This window comes from Acomys minous, assembly GCF_964271855.1.
Source record: "Acomys minous genome assembly, chromosome: 4".
Taxonomy (NCBI): domain Eukaryota; kingdom Metazoa; phylum Chordata; class Mammalia; order Rodentia; family Muridae; genus Acomys; species Acomys minous.
Genome location: NC_140486.1, coordinates 53,213,429 through 53,233,011, shown reverse-complemented (window position 1 = coordinate 53,233,011; position 19,583 = coordinate 53,213,429). Strand labels below are relative to the sequence as shown.

At 43.5% G+C, this 19,583-nt stretch overlaps 1 protein-coding gene across 1 annotated transcript in view; it reads left to right on the top strand.

Annotated features, from left to right (window-relative positions):
- Positions 1-8,240: 8,240 nt before the first annotated feature.
- MAP3K2 (mitogen-activated protein kinase kinase kinase 2) overlaps positions 8,241-19,583 on the top strand; it is a 74,479-nt gene continuing 63,136 nt past the window's right edge. The window contains exon 1 of the mRNA XM_084780576.1: positions 8,241-8,758. The gene's annotated coding sequence lies outside the window, so the exon portion shown is untranslated. The remainder of the gene's footprint in view (positions 8,759-19,583) is intronic.

Here is a 19,583-nt window from a genome sequence, read left to right as displayed (position 1 = left end):
TGAGATTAGAGGCCTGCACCACCCCTGCCCATTGGGCTACTTTTCTTGCACTGCCTAAATTGTGGGGGCAATTGGGGCAGTGACTGATGTTGCTTCTTCCAGACTAATTTGGGGTGATTACTGTGGCAGTTTTGAGGTATCCCTATGGAGGGTGCCTCTAAATTATCAGATATAAAAAGAAAAGAGCCAGGCACATGTCTTTAATCCCAGCACTGGGAGGCAGAGGCAGAGGCAGGCCAATCACTGTGAGTTTGAGGCCAGCCTCGAGGTCTACAAAGTGAGTCCAGGTCAGCCAAGGCTATACAGAGAAACTCTGTCTCAAAACAACAACAAACAAACAAACAAACAAACAAAAACAGAAAGAAAAGGAGGTCTTTGCCTGGTGTCTGGGAAAAGATGTGAGAAGGAAGTAAAGGCAAGAGTTAGCAGCCTAGGAGAGTCAGGAGAAGACCTGAGAAGGGGGCGTGTCCAAATCAAGGCAGAGTAGAGCCTCTTGACAGTGGCATCCATCTCCTGGGCTCCTCGTGTTTTTATTTTCCTGAAAGGCTGGACTCAACATTGAACCCAGGCTCTGCTTTCAGGCACTTTGATAGTTGGTGGAGTGGCTAGAGTCACAGTGTGAAGTCTCTCTCAGACGGCTCCTGGAGAGGGAGGGAGAAACAATTTAAATGTTTATTTAAGTTTAGCTTATTTTATTATTGAAATTATTTGACTTTTGGGGGTAAAATAATTGTGGGCAAGCCTCTCTTGGCTGCAGATGGGTGCTGTAGTGTTGAACTGAACCAAGGTCTGAAGTCTTATATCTGGGCAGTATTTTTCTTAAAGAAGAAAATCTTAGCTGGGTGTGAAGGTGCACAACTTGATTTTCAGCAATCAGAGGTCGGTGGGTCAATGTGAGTGTGAGGGCAGGCTTATCTACACAGTTCCAAGTCATCCAGAGCTACGCGTGGAGACTCAATCTCAAGAAATAGAGGGAAGGGGTGTGTGTGCGTGTGTGTGTGTGTGTGTGTGTGTGTGTGTGTGTGTGTGTGTGTGTGTGGGCGCGCGCGCGTGCATGTGTGTGCATGTGCAGAAAATCATTAGTGAGATATAGTTGTATGAATAATACTTCATATAGATTTAAACCTAATATCTGGGAAGTACAGCCCCTTGGACTATTGAGCATTTTATTTTGGGGTTATACTTTCCTTTTGGGTGTTTGAGATCATGCAGGTGACCAACGCTAATCACTTTTTTAGTACTGTTAAGACAAGTCCAGGATCTAGTTCTTAGAGAGCACTTGGTCTGGAGGAACCCCGGGGTCCTCTAGCCTTTCTTTTCCAGCTGTTCTGCATATGTGAGGAGAACACAAAGGCTTTTCTTGACTGTGGCTTCATTTGGGAGCACTGAGGAGATGTTTGGTCTGTGTTGACCATCCGTTTTGTAGACTGTAGTATTCACTGGGTAGGATCTCCGTGGCTACCCTGAACAAGAGAACACGTGACTCCCCATAGTTATAGAACATCTCGAGAGAAGCCCTACAGTCCCCTAGAACCTAGTTGGCCTTGGAGGGCACAGAGTGAAATATTCTTCCATGTAATCCCTCTGATTACATCAATCTAGCCTCCATGTATGGCCACTGAGTACCCAGAAGGTCAGTTACAGTAGTCTGGGTCTTGTGTATTTAATACTTAGAAAAGGCAGAGTGGTGGTGGCGGCGGCGCACGCCTTTAATCCCAGAACTGGGGAGGCAGAGGCAGGCGGGTCTCTCTGAGTTTCAGGCCAGCCCGGTCTATAGAGTGAGTTCCAGGATAGCTGTAAGGACCAGACAAACTCCATTTTGAAAAAGAAGCCCCATTTTGTGTTAAGCCTGGCCAAGGGATGAACCCAGATTCCAGGAAAACCACAAACTAGTCTAAACAGAAAAATATTCCCTAGCAACACAATCAGCTCACCTTGGGAAAGTCCAAATATACTCTCTGCTGGTCAAGTTGACAAGCAGGTGGTCTGGCACATAGCAACAATCAAATAGGAGAAGCCAGGCCAAAGTTCCTAACGACCCCTCCCATGTCTGCTTCAACCAATCTTTTCTATAGGCCAACTTGCCCCTACACCTATTACCCAACCATGAAATGCCAAGCCTTGTAAGTCCCTGCTTACAGCCATCTGCCCAAATGCCATCCAATCATATACTGTAAAACCCATTTCTTTGTCTAAAATCTATAAAAACTCTTCTCAATTGAGACTCAAGAAGCCACTTCCCTGCCTCTGCTGTGTCAGTGCACTGAGGTGTGTCCCGGGTTTGAACCAGCAATAAACGAATTCTTTGCCATTGCATTTGGACTCGGCTCTTGGGTGGTCTGTTTGGAGAGTCTCTCAAAATTTGGGCATAACACAGCCAGGGCTACACAGAGAAACCCTGTCTTGAAAAAAAATTATTGAACTTTGACATTAGAAATTTTAATATATTATCTGTAAATCTCATACTATATATATTTATATACATATTTATTATTTTTATAACTTGTATAAGCTTTCTAATTTTCTTTTTCATTGTGTTGGCTAGTTTTATGTCTACTTGACATAAGCTAGAGTTATTGGAAAGGAGGGAATCTCAATTGAGAAAATGCCTCCATAAGCAAGTCTATAGGGCATTTTCTTAGTGATTAATATGGGAGAACTTACACCCCTTGTGGGTGAAGCCACCCTCAAGCTGGTGGCTTCTAGGTTCTATAAGAAAGCAGCCAGACAAGCCGTGTGGAGCAAGCCAGTAAACAGCACTCCTCCATGGCGTCTGCATCAGTTTCTTCCTCCAGGTTTCAGCTCTGAGTGAGCTCCTGCTCCGACTTCCTTCAGTGATGAACTGTGGGGTGGAAGTCTAAGCTAACTGAACCCTTTCCTCCCCAACTTGCTTTTAGTCATGGTGTTTCATCACAGCAATAGTAACTTTAACTAAGACATTCATTCTGCAAGCATCTGTTGTCTAACTCTTCATACATAAATCTTTCTTTACTACAACTATTCCTGTTTTTATATACTTATAGCATTTTCTTCTACTTACTTGTTTTCTTTCTCAACATTATGAGATATGACATTAGCTAGTGAATTTACCATCTCTTTTGAGAATTTTCTCCCGGGGAATGGAAGAGAGGATTACATAACGTCTATTCTCTTCCTCCTCATCAGATCCAATGACAAACTAACATTTGATCTCACCATACTTTAGTTTAGGAGACCAATTTTGTCTAGGAGGTGTGGCTGTAGATGCAAATGAGGACGGAACGACCCTCTCACCTCCTCCTAAGGAGCACCAGTAATCTAGGGTCCCAACAGTAATTGTTTATGAGCAGAAATGGCTGATTTTATGAGGCTGGCCGCGGCCTGCCTTAGAGATAGTGCTCTACAACACCACCTCAACAAAAGAAAGCGGAATCCAAACTACACGCATAGGATGACGCAACAAATGAATACTCACTCCCACACTGTTAAACTATGTGGCTTTTTAACTTCTCAGGTTAATCTCATAGAAAACACCAGACAATTCTTTGTGCAGAAAGGCTGCTCCAAACGGGGTACAGTGGCGCATGCCTGTAATCCCAGCACTCAGAGAGGCAGAGGCAGGTGGATTTCCGTGAGATCAAGACAGCCTGGTCTACAAAGTGAGTACAGGACAGCCCAGGCTAGACAGAGAAACCATGTCTGGGGGGTTGGGGGTGCGGGAGGTTTTCTTTTATCCGAGAAGTAAGTGGTGGCGTCTGTAGGTGGCATCTCATCCTACTGGTGGGGGTGGGATTTCACAATCTGAGGCAACTGGCTAATTGGCACAAAGAGATGGTTCTGAAAACAGGGAGTCCTTGCTGCACTAACTACATTTGTTAGAACAAAACTGTCTTTGATAGAACAAAAACAAACAAACAAACTATGTTTCTCCAAATTGGTACCATTTTTTGTCATAACAGAATATCAGATAAAGAGGCTTATGTTGGCTAATGATCTGAGGGTCTGGGGAAGTGTAGTACCTGCATTTGCAGCCTTGGAATGCACAATGCAGACCAGAATGGCCCTACAACACTCTGCCTCCTGTCTCTCAGTTCTGGGATTAAAGGCCTTCATTATCGTACTCCGCAATCAAATGGGTCTTAACAACCTCCTGTCACGGTAACTACCCCACTCTGGAGGAAAGTTCATTAATTCCTTTGTAAAGGTTGGGCTCATTCCACCAAAATACCTCCAAAGGTTCCATTATCCCTCAGTACCGTTAACCTGGCAATTATATTTCCATGAGGTTTAGCAGGGACAAAATAAATCTATATTGCAGCACGTGTCCAGAAACTATCTAGACAGTCCAAAAATTACTTTTCTTTGACAGGAAGCATTTTGGTCTTTCTGTTTTTGTTGTTGTTGTTGTTGTTTTGTTTTTTAAATAAGATTCACTCTACTAATATTGTGTGACAATAAAGCAGGTACAACCTATTCTGGGAATAATCACAATAGATTTGCTGCTGATTATTAACTACCACAGCATGTAGGAGTTCTAGACAGTCTCCTCAAATCCTGCCTCTGTGCCCTTCCCTGGACAGAATCTGAAGAGCCTGTCCTACTGGTATAAGTATCCCATATAACACTTAGTAATATGAACATAGTGCATAGTGATCTGATGAAGTTCTGCAACTAAGTTGTCTTTCTTTCTTTCTTTCTTTCTTTCTTTTTCTTTTTCTTTTTTTTTTTTTTGAGACAGAGTTTCTCTGTGTAGCCTTGGCTGTCCTGGAGTTGCTTTCTAGACCAGGCTGGCCTCAAATTCACAGAGATCCACCTGCCCTCTGCCTCCTGAGTGCAGGGATTAAAGGTGTGAGCCACCAGGCCTGGTTACTAAGTTGTCTTTAATAGAGTGTTACTTAGATAAATGTAGCCTAATTGTAAAAACTCTGTTTTAAATTTAATTATTACTTAACAACACTGCAGATGAAGTCCAGGACCTTGCAAATGGTAGACAAAGGGCTTTATCAATCAGCCAAAGCCCCAGATATATTAACTCTTTAAAAAAGCACAGTGGGGTGGTTTCAATAAGAATGCTGTCCTACATAGGGCTTGGCATTTGAACATTTTACTCTCAGTTATTGGTGCTGTTTAGGGAGGCCTAGGAGGCATGGCTGGGGGAAGCATGTCACTGAGAGAGGGTTTTGAGAGTTTGAAGCCTTTCAGCTATTGGAATTTGCTGTGTCTGCTTCATGTTTGCAGTTTCAGATGTGAACTCTCGATAACTGCTCCAGCCACCGCCTTCCATGCTGCCGTGCTTTGTGGCTGTGATGGTGATGGACTCTCATCCATCTGCAACTGTAAGCCCAAATTAAACCCTCTCTTCCAGAAGTTGCCTTGGTCATGGTATCTTATCCCAGCAAGAGAAAAGTAACTAGTACACACAGTTTGCTTTGTAGTAAGAGAGGAAATCAGAAAGAGATTCAACAGGCAGCTTTCTCTGTTGCTAGCTGTGAGGGAGAAGAGTAGGGATACAAGTGGCTTCATGGAGCCGAAAGCAATCCTAGGAAACGGGGGAGGGGGGGTGGGGGGGGCAGGGGACCAACCTAGAACCACCAGGAACTGAATTCTGCCAACAAAACTCATAAGGGACGAGGACTTCCTGTGGGGCTTTCAGATGAGAATTTAGTACAGTTGATCTCTTCACTTTAGCCTGTGGTATCCTCGAGGAGCAATTGGGACATTCTTGGTGGAGAATTCTGACCTCAACATTGTGAACAACAGGCGTTGAATGAAGTCATCAAGTCTGTTTTCCACTCCTTCTCTTTTAAGATGTGACCTCTCCATGTAAGCCTGGCTGGTCTTGAGTGCTCCTGAGTACCCGGGACTACGTTGTGTGACAGTACCTCTGCAGTCTGCGGTAATCTGTCATAGAGCAGTGGAAGACTCAGGCGCCACGCCTCTTGTCTGAATCTTCCTTTGCTTCTTCAGGCACACCTATGACATCTTCCTTTCCACTGCTGTGTCACCTGGTACTATTGTTTTTAAAATTATCTGTACTGCCTGTATTACCTGTATTATCTGTAGCCCCGGCTAGCAATCAATTAAGACACAGACACTTATTATATTTTAAAATAGCCTTGGTTAACCAGGGGCAGGGCAGATATTAATCCTCTAAACTACTTTCCATAGTAGGCCCTCAGGCATGGGATCCCTGTCTCAATCCCAGGCCATCTGCTTCTAATAACGTCTATCAAGCTAGCTCCCATCCATAATCCCAAATACTTGCTAATGTTCCTCCATTCACGCCGGCCATGTGCTTCTCCTCCATCTAACCCATGGCAGCCTCCCTTTCTCCCTTCCAGGTCTCTCTCCTTTCTCCTCATGGCAGTCTTTCTTCTTCCCAGAATTCCTTCCTCTCTAAGCCCCACCTACCTATCTTCTGCCTTGCCCAGGTGGGATGGCTTTTTATTAAGGAAGACGAGGGTCAGACAACAAGCAGTAATTAGCATCAAAATATATCAGATTATCCTCCAACATGGTACCCTGTCATTGTGAAAGCCATGCTGTGTTACAATTATCTCATCTTTTCTTTTTCTTAAATTTGGGTGTTCATCAACATGTATGTCTGTGCATCACTTGCATGGTCGGTGCTCCCAGAGGCCAGAAGGTGTGGCACCCTGGAGGACTGGAGTTACAGACAGCTGTGAGCCACCATGTGAGTACTGGGTATGGATACTGGATCCTTGCAAGAGCAGCCAGTGCTCTTAATCACTGAGCCATCGCTCCAGCCCCACCAAATTTTGTATTTTTGAAACAAGTTTTTACTATTTAGCTCAGGCTTGAACTTGCTGCATAGCACAGGCTGGCCTTCAACGCTGAAGGATCCTGAGACTTCCGGCCTCTCAAGCGTTGGAACTATAAGCCTGTGCCACTGCACCTGAACTCAAATTGTAATCAAATATACTAAAGATTTAACATCTAAGAGGAAAAGTCACCAATATAAAACAATCCTCCGTGGATTTCGGGATCCAATTCAGGCTGTCAGCCTGGAGTAGCCCATACTGGCTGAGCCATCTTTCTGGTCCACAAAAAGACTTCCTTGGTTTTATGCATATATGAGATGAAAAGTCCTACATTTTAAACGAATGGAAGTAAACTGATTTTACAGTTAGCTCTACTTATCTGGGGGCAAACATCCTTGTTCTTTGCTGTTAACATCTCAGTTAATCCCAGCACTTGGGAGGCAGAGGCAGGCAGATCGCTGTGAGTTCCAGGCTAGCCTGGTCTACAAAGCGAGTCCAGGACAGCCAAGGCTACACAGAAAGACCCTGTCTCGAAAAACAAAAAACAAACAAACAAGCAAACAAACAAAATTCCTGTCAGGAGATGCTGACATTTTTGCTAGTACTCCACATTTGCGCTCTTGAACCTGTTGTCAGGCGAGGTACATGAAAGGTTGGGTTTCTACTTATATCCCTCCGAACCCCCACCCCCACCCCGGGCTTTGTGTGTCAGCCACCATCTCATGTCAACTGTTGGAGTGGGAGCGTGGTCTGCCACAAACAGGAAAGGGGATCAGATTGTTCTGATAACCACGCAGGACCGGTACAGGAAATTGTAAGGGGTATTGGAGGCGAGATGGGGCAGGGAGGGTGTTTTGTCGGTTTGAGTCTTGGAAAAAACCTCAGGGTGCGGTCCTATCACAGAGGGCCTCCAGGGCTAGCTACCCCACGGATTAATCTGTATTTAATCTGTATTTTATCTCTTGGGACAAGAGGAGCAAGGGAAGGCTTTGGTGAAAGAGGAGATTTCACGATCTTTTGTTGCAGGGATATGATGTCACGTCATCTCTGGTAAATTGGAAAAGCAATAATGTACTGGACCTGCCAGAAAACGCTTAAAACTTAGCTTGCGACCGAGACGGTGGTTTAAGGTCAGGACAGTGATTTCTAAAGTCCTTTAAAAACTTCTGAAATCTGTAGCGGCAGATGGTTGCCAGGATTGGGAGACAGTCACCGCCCCTCCGCGACGTCGTTCCTCGCCTGTCTGTAGAGGGAAATCCTTTCTGCACGTCTCTGAGGTTACACTTTGCGCACGCGCAGGAAAACCCAGCCTCTCCGTTGCGCGCGCACCCCGTCTGAAGCCTGGGAGCGTCGCGCCGTCGGCGAGCAGCGCCTGGGTGGGCGGAGCCCGGGTGTGCTGCGCCGAGCGGGCACTGCGCAGGCGCCTGCTCGCTCGCCTCCCCGGGCGCGCGAAGGCGGCGGGTTCCGCTCCCTGGCGGGCGGAGGGCTTGCGCGCACACGAGCGAGCCGCCGTGACGTGCGCCGCCGTGCTACGCCAGACATCACGGGTCTGTGTGTAGTGGCGGCCCGGCTGTCCTCAGGCGCATCGCCTGGCGAGGGTGGCGCGGCGTTCGCGGCTCGGACGACCGGCGACAAAGACGACCCACGGAGGACGATCCGGTGGCAGAGTCGCCGCTTCCGCTTCGCTGCTTCTCCGGCCCCCGGCGACGCGGGCCCGTGGCTTCCTCCTCGGCCTCCCAGCTTACCCCCGCGGGCTCCGGGGCTGCAGCTATCCAGAAGGGGCGAAGAGGCCCCGGGCCGCGCGTCCGCTGCCCCATGTGAAGCAGGTTGGGCCTGGTCCCCGGCCCGTGCCCGGTTTCTGCTGCGGCCCTTCGGGCCTCGGGGACCTCGCCAGGCGCCGTTCCTGGGGGGCGCGGTGACAGGCCGTGCGGGGGCGGAGGGGCCAGCCCGGTGGCCTCCTCTCGGCCCTCGGCTCCGTGATCCCCTCCCAGCGGCCGGTAAGTGCTTCTGGTTCAGCATGCAACTGGGCCCAGGGACGGGAATTCCGCCGCGGGGGGAGGGGTCGGGGATAGCCCTGCCAGGCTCGGGCTGACCTCAGAACCCCCCAGGTCAGTGCGACGTTGGCTGGAAACTGTCAGACTCCACTCCGCGGGAATTTGATTCTAACCAGAAGGTTGCAACTAGCTGATGGAAGGGAAGCTGGGACCGACGTTCTTTAAGCCAAAAAAAAAAAAAAAAGTGCTTGTTGGGATTGTCGGTGTGGCAGGCAATTGAGGAAGGTTGTTTCCCCCTTATCTTGGGAGAGATCGGCCGGTCAACTCTCGAAGTGCATATACTTTGCTCCCTGTACTTAGTATGTCAACTCATCTCATGCCCCCAGCCCCGCGAGACGAGTATGCACTTCACTAGCTTTAAAAATAAAAATAAAAATAAAAATAAAAATAAAAATAAAAAAACCGAGGCTCAGCGAGATAAAGGTGTAACTTGCCAAGGTCATGCAAGTGGTCATCGGAGAAGCCCCTCAGTTCAGATGTGCAGATACGTTTCTTCTGTAAGGACTTCGTTTCTCTGTCTTGCAAAATAACTACGCTAGGGAAGTGAGATTGGCTGGATAGTTTGTCCCTGGTTGCAAATTCGAAACACCTAGCTAGATAGCATTTACACTTTTTGCCTTAAGTTGTTGGATATATGTTTTGTTGTAGTTTGTCTCACAGTCATTTTAGTTTTCAAAGGCATTACTTGTGGAAGATGGCTGCACATCCTTTCTGTATTAGGGCTGTACAGAAAACAATTTTCTATCTTATCGATAGAAATATACTTGATAAAACTGTATATTTCTTGAGTTTATGTTTTAAATTTTGCACTTTGTTGGTGTATATATAGGGAACTCACAGGTTATTTTCTTTGCTGGAGAATTACTTATTGCAGACTTTGTTGCTGAATTATGTGACAGTGTCAATATACTTAGTTGACTTTGCATTGTTTTATGTAGTATTTCAAAGTTTTATGTCAAAAAGTCAATGTGTAAAATATTATAGAAAATGATCATTCGTTGTTGTGATGTTTGTATCTATGCAAAACGCTGCTAATCAGTTAGCGATCTGACAGAAAACTCTCATTTTGACACCATAGTGTACTTCTTGATTAGTGAGTGAGCAGAGTGGTGCTCCTTACCAAAGAGATGCTGATAAATTCCTTCCGAGTAATTGAAGTTTCGTTTAACTACAGATGCTCAATTATACTACTCAAATTTCCTTAGTGTATTACACCTTGAAGAAAACCTGTAGTTGACAGTCTTTGTACTAATGTGCAGGGAAGAGGTCACGTTTACAGAGTTAACAGTTTGTTTGGCTAGAGTACAGTCATTGCTGAAGTAGGTTGAATATGGTATTACCGTAGACTGGCTGTCTAGTTATGCCCTCGGTGTGTCTGGTTTGAAAGAACTGGCTGTCAAGGGCTTATCTTAAAGAATTATATATTCAAATTGAATCATTTAGGTGGTGTTTTATTTAGGTGGAGTGCTGCTGTTTAGTCGATAGCTGCTAAGGGGGCAAACCTATATTAGTAGATGTTGCACTGTGTTTAGTGTGCTATGCGTTCTACAGTTAGGCTTGTAGGTTGCTTGTTTGCGGCTTTGGAAAACTGGAACTCTGTAGTTCCCTCCGCTACAACTTTTTTTTTTTTTTAAATCATGAAAACAATTTAAGCATAAAGAAATCTGTCAGTGGTAAACAGCCATATGGTGACCTTCTCCATTCAGCATTTGTTGATAGCTTGCTGTATTTGCTTTGTTTGTAAATGTATATTGGTTTTGGTTGAACCTTTTGAAGCTAAGCTGTTGACATTATGACACTTTACCATTGATGTGTCAGCTTGTTTTGCCTGAAGACAAGAGCATTTTTTTTTCATAAAGAACTGTTTTTGTTCATTTTCTTCAACATGATAGCTCCTTAGTTTAATTAAAACAAAACACTTACGTATATGTGTGCATTACTGGTGCCCATGGAAATCAAAAGAGGGCATCAGATCTTCTGGAACTAACATTGCAGGTGCTTGTGACGCGCCATATGGGTACTGGGAACCAAATCTCAGTCTTCTGCAAGGCAGTTGGTTCCGGGGCTCTTAACTGATGGGCAGTAACTCCAGTCCATCCTCAGTGTAATCTAATAGTGTACATATTTAAATTTCTCCAATCGTCCTGAAAGATCTGTTAGAGCATTGTGCAGCCTTTCTTACCCAAACAAGATCCCATCAGAGTTTATTCTTTTCATTCGTTTAATTCTTTCAAATCTCTTCTGATTTATACTAAGCCCCTCCCCCCTTGTAAAATAACATAGAGACCAAGAATCAGTTGTCTTAGAAAATGACTCACATTCTGGATTTGTCAGAAATTTTCCTTCCAGTGGAGTCAACTGGAAGCTCGTTTCTCTGTCCCACTTAAACAAGTTGTGGCTTACAAACTAGTTTGAAAGAGTTCAAGAACAGGAATGCCTGACAGATGTGCTTAGCATGGCTTCCTGCAGGAGGCTCCCACCTTTACTTCGTGATGCTGTTTGAACATGTGTTGGGGATTATACTAAGACCTGTTTCTACTACAGTTACAAGTCGTCTATGGGCCATGGTGGCACATGTCTTTAATCTAGTACCTAAGAGACAGGTTCCAGATTGCCATAAGCCACTGTGTGAGTGCTGGGAGTCGAGCCCAGGTCTTCTGGTAGAGCAGCCGGTGCACTTAAGCACTGAGCCATCTCTCATCAGCCCCTCTGGGGCCATCTTTTCACTGATAAATCGTTGTAATTCTTGCCAAGCTGACTTGTGAATTCATTGTAATTATCTTTTGTGCTGGTCAACAGATGGAAACAAGATCATGGCAATTGTAAAACATTCTGGGTAGCTGCTATGTTAATTAAAATATGGTTTTGTGGGTTTTTAATATTTTTAGTGATGAATTCAAAATATCACCTGTTCTGAGTTGGTGCTGGTAAAGAAACTTGGCTTGAGAAGAACTGGGAGAGTCCAAAGATGGCCTTCCCTTGTAACGAATACTTAGTAAAGACGTTTGTTTAAACTTATGTAGTCAATGTTTGCTGCACAGGAGTATCCAGAAATATAGAACTCCAGGCTGAAAAATTGTAAGTTGTGGGTTGGGAGGATGTATGTAGCTCAGTGGTTGGGAAAATGCTTTGAGTGAACAGGGCCCTGGGTTTAAGCCCTACTACCGAAAACAACACAAAACAACTCTGGTTTTGAATTTTACTCCATATTCTCATTTCATAATGATTGTATAAATAGGCATTTGTGAATAAAGAATGAACTTCTGATAACGAGGCATATTAATTACATTTAGAGCTGGACCTTATTTTTATTAAGTCAGATATGAGTAAATATGTAATATAAAATAAAAAATTTCAACAAATTTGGAAGATGATTATTTTTAAAGGTTTCATAATAAGATTTTCAAGTAGCACCTTCTTTCATTAAAAATACTGTGTAACTCATGAAAGAGTTTTGAAGATTTTTTACATATATCTTTGAAAATCAAATGGTCTTTATACACAGAAATAAAGTGCTTTCCTGTTATTCTTAAAGTGCTTTTGCACTTTATCCTTATATCTACGCATATTTACATGCATGCTTAGAAGACATGAGAACATCATTTTGTCTTGAATCCTTTGTATTTATTCTGACCGTTGGTTGACTATGTTCTTCATTGTGGCTAATCACATATTTGCATTGTAGTATCCATTGAACTGTTGCTTTTGTTATTACTTAGATTGTTCTTTTATTATTATTTTAAAATTAGATATATGTGCACAGTCAGTCAGATCTCTCTGAAGCTGGAGCAACAGGCAGCTCTGCACCACCTGATGTGGGTGCTGGAACCAACTCAGGTTCTCTGTGAGTGGGACTTGTTCTTAATGCCTGAGCTGTCTCTCCAGCCCCAAGACTGTTGCTTTTGTGTGTGTGTGTGTGTGTGTGTGTGTGTGTGTGTGTGTGTGTGTGTGTGTTTCCAACACATGGGAAGCTAGGGACAGAATCTTTTTTCTTTCTTTCTTCTTTAGTTTAAAATATTACCTCATTTCTCTCTTCCTCTCCTCCCTCCTATCTTCCCATGTACACAACCTCCTCTTTAACTATTGTTGTTATATATATTAGACATATTTCCTTTTTTTGTTTGTTTGTTTCTTTGTTTGTTTGTTTTTCTTCTGTCAAGACAGGATTTCTCTGTGAAGCCCTGGCTGTCCTGGAACTTGCTCTGTAGACCAAGCTGACCTTAAATTCAGAGATTTGCCTGCCTCTGCCTCCTGTATGCCACCCCCCCAGCCAGATTGATTTTCTTATACAAGCTTAATAGTTGTCTTTGTGAACTTCATAGAACCATAAAATTTAAAAGCTGTGTGTAGCTCATGAATTTTGGACTTTTCCCCTAAAGATAACCCCCCTCACCCTGGACACAATACTCGTGTAGCTCTCTGTATACACTTGCCTCTACCATAATTCTAACAAACAACACTGTAATCATTTCTGTCCTCTAGTGGGAGGTTAGCTATCCAAGGATAGAAATGGTGTATTGTTTATTTTGGTACCTCAAATCTAGCACTACTAAACTGTAGGAGTTTTTTTGTTTTTGTTTTGTTTTGTTTTACTTAAAAGACTGTGAGTACCCCATTTTATCTAATTTTCTGAGTTCCCGTTCTCTCTTGTGTGATTTATTTAGCTGACTTAAAGCATAATTTCCTGTTGTAGGTACCTTGTAGGTACTAATTTTGCAGTGAGCTAGCAACTGTTACTGTATCCGGACTTCCGATGAGGGACCTGAACCTCTGGGATTATAGGTAGTTTGCCCATATTTAGAATAGCTTGTTGTGGAGCTAGGACGTAGAATAAGGCAGTCTGGCTCCAGTGCCTTATTCATTCACTGAGAATGCAGTAAGCCTGGTGAGTGTGCTTCCTAAGGCCTGGAAAAGCAGTCCACAGCAGGAACCAAATGAACGACTTAGAATACTGACTGGAGATACTTCCAGGATGCAGAAGACAAGGAAGTAAAGGTCAGCAGTTCTCAACCTGTGGGTCCTGCCCCCTTTGCAGGGAGTGTCAGATGATCCTTTCACAGGGGTTGCCTAAGACCACCATAAAACACAGATATTTACATCACGATTTGTAATAGTAGCAAAATTACAGTTATGCAGTAGCAACAAAAATAGTTTTATGGTTGGAGTTCACCATGTGCAACTGTATTTAAAGGGTTGCAGCGTTAGGAAGGTGGAGGGCCACTGATAAAGGTAGCAAGAAGGAGCTTCGCAGCCAGACCTAAGAGTCCTAGTGCTACTCTCTAATCGTCTTTACTTGTCTTATCTGTAAAATGGGGATCTTAGAGCCTAATGCACAGATTTGTCATTCATGATGTATAAATGGGAAGGCATGTTCAGGACAATTCCTGTCATAATTCATGCATGTGAGTGTGCACGCACATATATACTATATATAATCAGTTGATATGAAATCTGCACACTGCAACATGCAAATCATGTCTCTTTGATGTACAGTGAAACCATTAATATGATTAGGGCTGATCTGATAGCATTCATTTTAATAAAAAAATAAGGGAAATAAAAATGACTTGTTTTAAGTATTTTTATTTTGTGTTTATATTGCATTATTTTCTAAGGTAAATGTAACTAAAACATTCTGAGTACATGACCCACCCTCAGCGGGGTGGAATTTACCCACTAGTCTTCCCAGTTCATCTATCCATGTTAAGGTTGTTTTGTGATTAGCCTTTAAGTCTAATTACATGACTTCATTTTCATAGTTTTAACTTCCTTACCTCTTCATGGTTTATGTGATTTTAATTAACTGATTATTGCAACTACATAAACATAGCTAATTCTCAGTAAATTGTTGTGAACAGAAACAAATGCATTTGTTGACTAAAAACTATGCAGAACTCGTGGTGTGTACTGAGGGTTTACTAGAAGGCTGTGTGGAAGGAGGGAATGGAGAGAGTAACTTTGCTGCGTTCATTTGTTAAGGTGAGTAAGGGACCGAATGATTTAAAAAATCTAAAAGTAGTGGATATCTGCCGCAAAACTGCACTTGCTGGCCATGTCAGCCACTGTGCAAATGAACTGCTGGAATTGCTGGCACCAAACCTCATGCTGTCAAGCCATGCCGAAGTCCAGCATTGATGGGGAGGGGCTTGGGAAGTTCTGCCCCAGTCAAGGAGCTGTTGGCAGTTGATGGCTGCTGACGGAGGGAGAGTCATTTTCTCTAGGTATGGTCCTGAGAAGTAGATGGCTCTACAGCCGTGCACATGCAGGCAGCACTGTGAACTGCGTGAATGTGGTGATCAAAACCAAAACAAAACATACGAGGTTGGGAGGGAAAACTGATGGAGGGATAGAGAAAGAATCTGAGGGAAAGGTGTGGAGTGACTTGGATCAAAATATGTATATGCATGTAGAAATTCTTAAAAAATGGTGTGTTGACTTAAGAGTCTGTGGTGGTTGGGTGAGAAATGCTTCCATAGTTGTGGGCATTTTAACTCTTGGTCACCAGTAAAGCCTTGTCCTACTTCTGGGGCTCTCTCTGTGTCCTGCTCTCAGGTGAGGTTGTGAGTGCTCGGTTCCTGCTCTCGCTTCTTGCCTGATGTCCGCTGCCATGCTTTCTTGTCATGATGGACTCTCTGGCACCTTAAGCGAAATACACTCTTCCTCTGTAAGGTGCCTTGCTCATGGTCTTTCACCACAGCAACAGAAGGTGTCTAAGGCAGAAGTTGATTCTGGAGAGTGGGCTGTTGCTGTGAGGAACCTGACCGAGGCTTTTTGGAGAATATGGAAGACTTTGCAGTTTTTGACTAGAAAAGCACTTGAAAGCTGAAGTTAGAGCCTCAAGGACTGTCTTAGAAACTTGGAGGAAAGGTGTGCTGAGAGCGTTTGAATCATGGAGGTCCAGCTCAAGTGGCTTTAGAGGGGGAAAAAGAATCTGGTTGCCTCCCGCCCTTATCCATAGAACTTGCCCAAGGCAAATTAAAAGTAGAGGGAATTTGAAAGCAACGTGGTATCGAATCTGGTAGGGTTGTTATTAATGACTGTTAACGCAGATCTTCAGCGAAAAAGAGCAAGTGGGGCAGCAAGAAACATGTTCATTTTAAAGAGGAGCACAACTAAACTGTTCTGTTGCCAAAGCTTGTGCCTGCCACAGGAGGTGAGTTTATGATCAGGACTGAGGAGAAACTGTGCATTGGATTGAGGGTAGGGCTTCCCTCAGGGCAAGACTTCGCCTGCCAGTCCTTCTCTGCCCCACCAAGCTTTACATTTGTAAAAGGGAAAAGGCTGCTAATGTGGCTGAGAAGGGGCAGACTCCATCCCATGCTGACAGCAGAACTTGGTCCTTGTCCTACTGGCTTTAGTGACGTGAACGATGCAAGAGTGAAGGAGTTGTGGATTTTTCCTTCCTGGTTTCAGAGAACTGCAGAAGTCAGGCAGTGTATGGTAAAAGTCCCCATATGAAGGCAGTGAAAAGGGCAAGAGGTTGTGAGAGCCCTTTCTTTTAAGCTGTGCAAGGAAAGTCTGGCTTGCTGTGGCGAACCCAAGACCTTGAAAATGTCAGAGCCATGAGATTTCTGCCATGAACTGCATACAGAAGTGGAAGCAGCCAAAAGGGTAGATAGAACCGTATACTTTTTTTTTTTTTTATTTAAATAAAGAACATAGTTACAGGATTTGGTGTTTGCCCTGCTGGATTCTGGTCTTGCTTTGGTCCACTATTTCTATACTATCTCCATTTTTTTTCCTTTTGGAATGGTAATACATAGTCTGTGCTCTAATATATTGGGAGTATATAATTTGCTTTTTGATCTTAGAAGGTTACAATTAAGAGGCTGCCTTGAGCAGTGGTTCTCAGTCTTAATGATGCGACCCTTTAATGCAGTTCTTCATGCTGTGGTCACTCCCAACTGTAAGATTGTATTCATTTTTACTTCATAACTGTAGTCTTGCTACTGGTATGAATCATAGTATACATATTTGAGTTGTGAGGACCCCTGTGAAGGGTTGTTTGATCCCCGCAAAGGGGTTGCAACCCACATGTTGAAAACTTCTGGCCATCAGTCTCAGGAGTTTGGGTTTTTAAACACTCTCCTTCTCCTCCTCCTCCTTTTCCTTTCTTTCTTTTATTCCCTTTTGGTTTTTGGAGACAGGGTTTCTCTGTGTAGCCTAGACTGTCCTGGACTCACTTTGTAGTCCATGCTGCCCTCGAGTTCATGGAGATCTACTGCCTCTGCCTCCCAAGTGCTTGGATTAAAGGCGTGTGCCACCACAGCCAGCTTTAAATAGTCTTAAGACTGCATATTAGTCAGGGTTGTCTAAAGGAACAGAACCGATAGAATGAGAAAAGTGAGTATATGTACGTATCCGTATAAAGGGGCTTTATTAGAGTGGCTTCTAGGCTGTGGTCTGGCTCGTTCATGAATGGCAGTCTCTCGGTGGAAAGGCCAGGAGTGGGGTCCAGAAGGCTGTATGTCTCAGCAGTCTTGGTCTGGGGCTTGAGTCTTAGGGAGTTCCTAGGGAGTTGCTGGTCCTCAGTCTGGAATCTGTGGGCCTCAGTGGAATCGGAAGAAGTAGGTTCTAAACCAATAAAGGAATGCCCCAGAACATGATGGGTAAATTTCTTAGAGTATGGACAAGCAGGCAAAAAGCAAATGTTTCCTTTTCCCATGTCCTTTTGTGTGGTTCAGATTTAGATTGATCTTCCCCCCTCAAATGATCCAATCAAGAAAATCCCTTCCCTCATGGGTGTGCCCTGTCTTCCTGGGTTCTTGTTGATTCCAGATGTAGTCAAGTTGAGAACCAACATTAGGGATCACAGACTTAAAGATTATAGGGTCTTTTGAAGTTGGACTGACTGCATTTTGGATTATGATATGGCCCTGAGACTGTTGGTGCCGGGGAAGGGAATGTGGTGATCTGAATGAGAACTGCCCCTCATAGTGTTGAGTATTCAAACAGTCAGTGTCTAGTTGGTAGTGCTGTCTGGGCCTGCTTTGCTGGGGGAAGTGTGTGATTGGAGTGGGCTTTGAGAGCTTAGGACCATATTCTACTTTTAGTTTGTTCTCTCTGCTTGGTGCTTGTTTTTGTTGAGTGAGCTCTCAGTGTCTTGGTCTTGCTGCCATGCATGTGTTTCTGCCATGCTTTCCTACCTCTGGAACCATAAGTCCCAATAAATTCATCTTTCTGTAAGTTGCCATGGCAATAGAGAAATAACCAATACAGAGTTCTTCAGGTATATCTCTAGGAGTGTTGTAGCTGGGTTATTTGGTGGTGCTATTTTCAGTTTCTTGAGAACCTCATATTAATTGGCATAAAGGCTGCACAAGCTTACATTCCCATTAGCAGTATATAGAGGATCCTCTCAACCCACACATTCTTGCCATCAATGGTTGTTCGTTCCCGCCTTCTCTCTTTTTGGATGATAGTTTTTCTGACTAGTATGAAATGGAGTCTCAGAGTAGTTCTAATTTTCATTTGGCTAAGGATATTGAACACTTTCAAACATTTATTGGTTGTTTGTATTTCTTCTTTAGAGAGCTATTTGTTCACTTACCTAGCTTGTTTATTAACTGGATGACCTGGATTTTTTAGTGTTTAATTGTTATAGTTTTTTATATATTCTAGATATTAGATCCCCATCCAATGGGTACTTGACAAAGACTGCATACTGCAGACTACTTTTCCCCCCATTTAGTGATTATTTGCTTTGCTTTGCAGAAGTTTTTTTTTAATGACTTATAACTGCATTTGACAACTCCTTGGATTATTTTCTGTGCTATTGAAAACCTTTTCAGAAAGCCCTTACATGCTTGACATATTTTAGCTTTACTTGGTCTTGCTTATTTTCTTCCTTTCTTTTTCTTTTTGGTTTTTCGAGACAGGGCCCTGGCTGGCTTAGATTCAATTTGTAGACCAGGCTGGCTTCAAACTCACAGAGATCTACCTGCATCTGCCTCCCGATTGCTGGGATTAAAGGTGTAGGCTACCACACCATGCCTATTTTCTGTCTGTCTTTCTTTCTGTCTTTCTTTCTTTCTTTCTTTCTTTCATTCATTCATTCTTTCTTCTTCTTTTCTTTAAATCTTATTGTTGGTTTGCATCCCAGCCGTGTCTCTTCTTTGTCTTTCTGTTCTTGCTTCATAGAGGATTGTCTTCTGGAGTTGAGGACATCATATGATTTTCTGTAAGTTTTAGAGTGTAGAGGAAGAAGAGGAGGAGGAAGAGAAGAAGAAGAAGAAGAAGAAGAAGAAGAAGAAGAAGAAGAAGAAGAAGAAACATTTGAACGTTTCCTATATTGCAGAAACTTGGTTCAACTGTTGACATTATAAATTTTTATTACTTTTTTTTTGTGCTGCCTGGGGTTGACCAAGACCTCCTGCATAGGAGGAAGGTGCTTGTTGCTTAGTCACTCCTAGCCACCTCTGTATACTTGTTACAATTTATTTATTTATTTTGAGATAGGGCGTTATGCTGCCCTGCCTAGCCTACAACTTGTCATATAGACAAGGCTAGCCTGTAATATAGCATCTTGCCATTTTGCCAGTCAAGTAATATCTTATTGTACACAAAGTATAATAATAATTATTAAAAGTACTTATAAACTTTATTTTTAAAGTAGAGGTATAAATGACTCAGTTGGCCTAAACTTCTAGGCAGCTGGTCTGGTCTAGAGTCTTCTCTGCAGCTTAGTTTTGACTAAGAGTAACTTTTGAGCAGTCTTCATTTCTTACTGGGATGGAGATGGGCCTAGTGGATCTAGTAAGTTTCAGAG